Consider the following 6,000-nt stretch of genomic DNA (forward strand, 5'->3'; position numbering starts at 1 on the left):
TCAACGATAAATGACCAAAGCAAGCAACAATAAAAATAAAAAACTACACTAGAAATATCACTATTGAATGTATTCTCACAAATTGTCAAGCTATCACCAGCTTCTAACTTAGGCTTGGGTTCTGGAAAATGAACAGGACAAGGGAGTAAAGGTCTCTGTTTCCTAAAAGACACCATGACAGCCATGTATGACATCTTTACTCAAATCAGCCTTTCCTTGGAGGATTAGTAAGTACCACTTATTGACGGGAATTATCATGTGATGCTAATAAGTTTAATAAAATTATTTCATCTGAAAAGATTGTCTGCCTCTCTATGCTATAAGCAGATGCAAAAATTATTTATTTATTTTAAAGATTTTATTTATTTATTCATGAGAGACAAAGAGAGAGAGAGGCAGAGGGAGAAGCAGGCTCCCAAGGAGCAGGGAGCCCGATGCGGGACTCGATCCCAGGACCCTGGGATCATGACCTGAGCCAAAGCCAGATGCTTAACCATCTGAGCCACCCAGGCACCCAGCAGATGCAAAATTTAAACCCTACTTGAAACATTTGCAGGTTTGTAACCAATCCGGGAGGAAGACCTTCCTCTGCCCTGTGGTCCTTCTAGCTGGACTTAGAATCAAACTGACAAGACAGGTTAACAGGAGAAGATCAAATTTAATAGGCATATTTAGGGGGAATCCACACAGACAAGAGATTCCAAAGACAATGAGGCAATTTGAAGCTTACGTGAGCTAAGGAAAAAGGTAGGGGCCTGAGGACACAGAGAAGAAAATTCATCAGCCAGAAGATGAAAGGAGATGTTTGGAAAAACAAGATGTTCTATTATGCAGATGAGTTCCTAAAGGGGGCCTCAGTTAGTACTTCTCTTCCTGTTGCAGTCTCTCCTTTCCAATGTAAATTTAGGCAGTTATGGGGAGGCAGAGCACCTTTGCTGCATCTGCTGGATTTCTGTTACTCTTAACTCGAAATAATCTTTATGCCAAAGAGGCACATTTTGGGGCAGCCTGCCCTGGGCCCCTACAAAGCCATGTCCAAATTTCCCGAGACCTAAGACAAAGTACTTCCCTCCTGAAATCAGAAATCTACTTGTCCAAGTTCAGGACTTCTCCCTCCAATCAGTTATGACTTCCTCCTCAAACCTGGACACAGGCTGGCAAATGAAAATGAACATTCCAGAGATGGGTCTGCAAAGTCAAAATGTATCACAATGGCACACCAGAGTTTGCTGTTTGAAAAATGATAAATCGGGGCGCCTGGGTGGCTCAGTCGTTAAGCATCTGCCTTCAGCTCAGGTCGTGATCTCAGGGTCCTGGGATCGAGTCCCACATTGGGCTCCCCGCTCTGCGGGAAGCCTGCTTCTCCCTCTCCCACTCCCCCTGCTTGTGTTCCTGATCTCGCTGTCTCTCTCTCTCTGTCAAATAAATAAATAAATCTTTAAAAAAAAAAAAAAGAAAAAGAAAAATGATAAATCATTTTATATTGTGAACCAACTACTTCATAATTTATTTGCTAAGATTGAGATTTTAAGCACTGACTTTTTTTTTTTTTATACTGGCTGTTCTTAAATAGGGACTATGATATATATACCTATTACTGGACTATTTAGTACTATTTAACAATCATAAAAGAGCTATCATTTCTTGAGACTCTGTTATATTCCAGGCCCTTTAGAGATGCTTTTATGTACACTATCTAGTTTAATCCTCTCAGTGACCCTCCGAGGCAGGCTTTCGCCATGCCATTTTATGTAGAGGAGAAACCAAGATTTAGCCCACTCCGCACAGTAGCTTATCCTGGGGCTACTTCAGGCAGACAGACCCCTTCTTTAATAACTGCTCTCTCCCCAGAAGAGGGTTTTACCTTAGACCAAAAATGCCCAAACTGAGCACCAAGGCACTCTGGATACTGCAGCAAATTCACAAGGGCCACTTAGGTTATTTCAAAGTTTTGAGGGAAACACAGTATAGTCAACACGTTGGAAAATGCTGAATCTACAAACCAGAATTCAGTTTCAATGTTAGATCACATTACACTCCTATCAATGACATCATACACATCTTTGCAAAACCTGGGTTTTCAGTGAATGCTGTGATAAAAAGCAAGTGCTACAGAAAAATTAATGTGGAACAGGAAATGAGAGTGGTGGTATCCAATTTAATCCCAAAATTTAGGAATTAGTACAGGCACACACATCCTGCTTGTAATTGGAGTTATTTAAGAATGATATTACAATATTTTTTTCTCTCAGTTTATGTGTACTATTTTTCTAAAAATAACTTCTATGTTGTTAGGACATAAATACTTAATAAGTTGTTTGAACCTAACTATGACCAACTACTTAAAATTAGGGGCACTGTGAAAAAATTACTAAGATACTAAGGGAGCCATGAACCAAGTTTAGGAATCTTTTGCCTTAATCAAGAAGTGATGGAGTTGTGCAAGATTCTCCGGGAGAGCTGTGTGACCCTGCAAAAGTAACTTAAAACAAAGTCCAAAACACAAACATAATAACCAGGAAAAGAAGAATTTGGATTAAAACCATTTTTAAAGGTTGCTCTCTCTGTCGGCTTGATCCTTCAAATCCCACACAATGTTCCCCTGGATAATTTGTATTTTAAAAAAAAGTTCAAACACATGCACACAAATTACTGTTTTTCTCATTCTTAGGGACTCAAGCAAAACTTTTAAAAATTATAGGCTCCAAGCTATGCTGGAAGAGACTGGGCCTCCCTCGTACAGACAGAACACACCCGCAGAGCCTGTGCCAAGGAAACCTGGGGAAAACCTTGGAAAGACAAACTGCCTCACCCCAGTACTTTGAGACTGTCAGCTTTTTTGTGGTTTGCATCCTACTCTCAATATCCTGCTTTTAAGTTCAGTAAGAATGCTCCAGGTTATTGTGGAAATGCTTGTTTGGAAACTTCCCTTTCACAGAGCTATTTATGTAGCATATGATGTGTGAAAGCAAGGAAAAAAAATTAACAGAAGTCCAACCAATGGTTCCTTGCAGGAAGAAGGAGGGCTGGAATGCCATGGGGAGAGTTACTGGGGGGCTCCAAGGTCCTGGGGATGCTCCAGTTCTTCAGCTGGGTGATGGGTACTTGAGTGTGTGGGTTCTATTCTTATTCTTTACATTAAAAATGTAGTTTGATACTTTGTGCAGGTATATTTCACAGTAGGAATAGGGAGACCTGAATTCCTATATGGTAGGTCCTCAGGAGTTGAAAGTATGCATTGTCTCTATGCTGAATTAATCACTAGCCATTAGCCTTTACTTGGGAGTAAATGCTTAGCCAGAGGGCTCTGGAGACGCTGACAGGTTTAAATGGGAGGTTAAGGTTAATTTTTGGTACAATCACTGAAAAACAAGGAGTTAACAAATGAACATTTCTCTTAATATATATTTTTTTCTCTTAAAAAATATATATTTATGCTTTTATTTAAGTAATCTCTACCCAATGTAGGGTTCAAACTCACAACCCTGAGATCAAGAGTCATATGCTCCCCTGACTGAGCCAGCCAGGCGCCCCATTAAACAAGCATTTCTTTATCACCCTTGGTCCATACCTTCCAACAATGTGCAGCTAGTTTTTTTTTTTTTTAAGATTTTATTTAGTTATTTGACAGAGAGATAGAGAGCACAAGTAGGCAGAGAGGCAGGCAGAGGGAGAGGGAGAAGCAGACTCTCCACCAAGCAGGGAGCCCGACGTGGGGCTCGATCCCAGGACCCTGGGCTCATGACCTGAGCCGAAGGCAGCCACTTAACCGACTGAGCAGCTAGTTGTTTTATGGTGTCTTATTCTTCTTCAACCTCTCCAACTCTCCCCTCCCCACTTATGACCAAAAGGGCAGAAAACTCTTCCAATTTTAATTTATATCCCTAATTTAAAAAAAGAAAAAATTCATTTGCCATATGCTAAGCACCTGCTAGGGATGGCAGAAGGAAGTTAAACATGTATGGTTGCACCTCCTACATGCAAGAACAACAGGTTGCTATTGCTATTCTAGGGATGGGAAATATCTGCTCAAAGACAATCAGTGTACTTGTGCACTACTCTGGACCCAGGTGTGTTTGTCTTCATTGCCAAGTTCTTTCCACTTACACTGGCCTAGTAGACATGACCTAAAATAAACATGAATGAATATTGTCATCCAACAGGTTCACAAAAAGGATGCCTAACATTCAAGAGCACCATGACAAGCATTATACTTCCATCATTTCATTTAATTTCCACAGTACTACTGAATTATGTCTAATACACTCAGTTTACAGTTTTAAAAACTAAGTTTAATGAAATGGGTTTTCCAGGCTGGTCCAAGCGCAGTGGTGTTTACAATTAATTGATCACAGCCAGTTACGGATTTCTTTGTTCCTTCTCCACTCCCACTGATTCACTTGACTAGCAGAAGGAACGAAAGAAGGAAGGAAGGAAGGAAAAAAGAAGTGGAGTTTCCAAAGTCACACACCTAACAAGTGGTGGAACCAAGACAGTCTCATAACCCCAAAGCAGATCTCCACCACTGAACCATCTCACTGTACTGCAGGGAAAACATTCTTGACCAGCTTTATGAAATTCAAGCCCCTCTCCTGTCACAAATAATGCTCCACACTTCCCCTCACGCTCCCCAAATCTACCGGAAGCACCACACTTAAATCCCCAAGACAAGTGTCGGTAAACTGGTATCTGCACTCAAACCAACGTGCCTCGCTTCCTCTGCCCCGGCCCTGGGAGGTGCCACTTGCTAACTCTTCACAGAGCTTAATTCCAGCCAGGGCGGATCTCTGCGGGGCAGGAGTCCAGCCCCCACCCTCCCGGGTCTGCGCCTCTTTGCAGTCTTCAAAGGGGTAAGAGGAGGGGGCAGGCTGCTGGCGCGTCCGAGCCGAACCCGGTGACTCTGAGGCCGGCCCGCAGGCCCGGGGGCGGCGGAGAGCGCAAGGCGACCAAAGGGGACCCTCCTTTACTCCCGCAGGCCACCAACCACCGCACCCGGGAGAAATACCTGGGGACCCCCGCCCCCCCCACCACCACTTTCTTTAAACTCTGAGCTCACTGGAGAAAGAGGAGGGGGACAAGCCGAGACGACAAAGTTCGCCACCCCCACCCAAAGTTCTATACTCTAGGGAGGCAAGTGAAGCAAAGCGGTAAGAGAGGTGCCCCAGGAAGACCCCCTCCGGTCCCGGCTTTCCGGAGGCCGCAGGAGAGGGGGCAACGCGCTCCCTCTGGGTCTCCTCCCCCAAGCAGACGGCGACCTGGGGGCACCGAGGGAGCAGCGCCCCCACCTCCGACACCGTTCTCCCTGGCCGGGAGGCCCCCCGGGAGTGGGGGACGTCGGCCCTCAGACGAAGAGGGGTCTCGAAGGAACCCAGCGAGGTCGCACTGTACCTTCTTCTCGCGCGCCGGACGTCTGCGCCGCAGGGACCGCTGCCGGCGACAGAGTTGGGGGCGACGGGAGACGACCGGGACGGGTTCCCGCAGGCTCCGGCGGCCCCTGGGCCTCGGCGCCGCCCAGCGCCGCGCCTCCAGCCGCCCGCTCGCCAGGCTGCGCTCCCGGCTCCGGCAGGTTACCTGTGGCGGAGCTCGCCGCGCCCGCCGCCCGCACGGCCCTGGCCCCGCCCCAGCCGCGCCTCCTAAACTGAGGCCGCAGCGCCGCACAGCGGCCTGCGCCCGACATGGCGGGGACCTGTGGGAGGTGGGGCCCGAAGGCCCTGGGGCAGTCCCTGGGGCCGTCCCTGGGCTGCAGGCCGCTGCCAGCTGGGGCCGGGGTCCCTTCCTTGTCCGCCCGGGAGGCCTCCTTCTGAAGACTGGGAGGGAGGGGGGCTGCGGTGTGGTGAGCTTTTCCGGGCACGGGTCGCCAGGAGGTTTACTGGTGGGGGAGAAGGGAATTGGGAGGAGAAAACCATGCCTCACCCTGTGGCCAAATGGATATTTCAGTATATTCTTCGTTCATTCTCTTAACTGGAATGGCTCAGTGGGAGCTCAACAGTGTTGAATGAG

At 46.8% G+C, this 6,000-nt stretch overlaps 1 protein-coding gene across 2 annotated transcripts in view; it reads right to left on the reverse strand.

The window, feature by feature from the left end:
- The window catches only part of ANKRD6 (ankyrin repeat domain 6), a 186,061-nt gene extending 180,447 nt beyond the window's left edge, over positions 1 to 5,614 (reverse strand). For both annotated transcript variants that reach the window (XM_036065157.2, XM_036065155.2), the window contains exon 1: positions 5,389 to 5,614. The gene's annotated coding sequence lies outside the window, so the exon portion shown is untranslated. The remainder of the gene's footprint in view (positions 1 to 5,388) is intronic.
- Positions 5,615 to 6,000: the final 386 nt, after the last annotated feature.

Source organism: Halichoerus grypus, chromosome 9, assembly GCF_964656455.1.
Source record: "Halichoerus grypus chromosome 9, mHalGry1.hap1.1, whole genome shotgun sequence".
NCBI lineage: Eukaryota > Metazoa > Chordata > Mammalia > Carnivora > Phocidae > Halichoerus > Halichoerus grypus.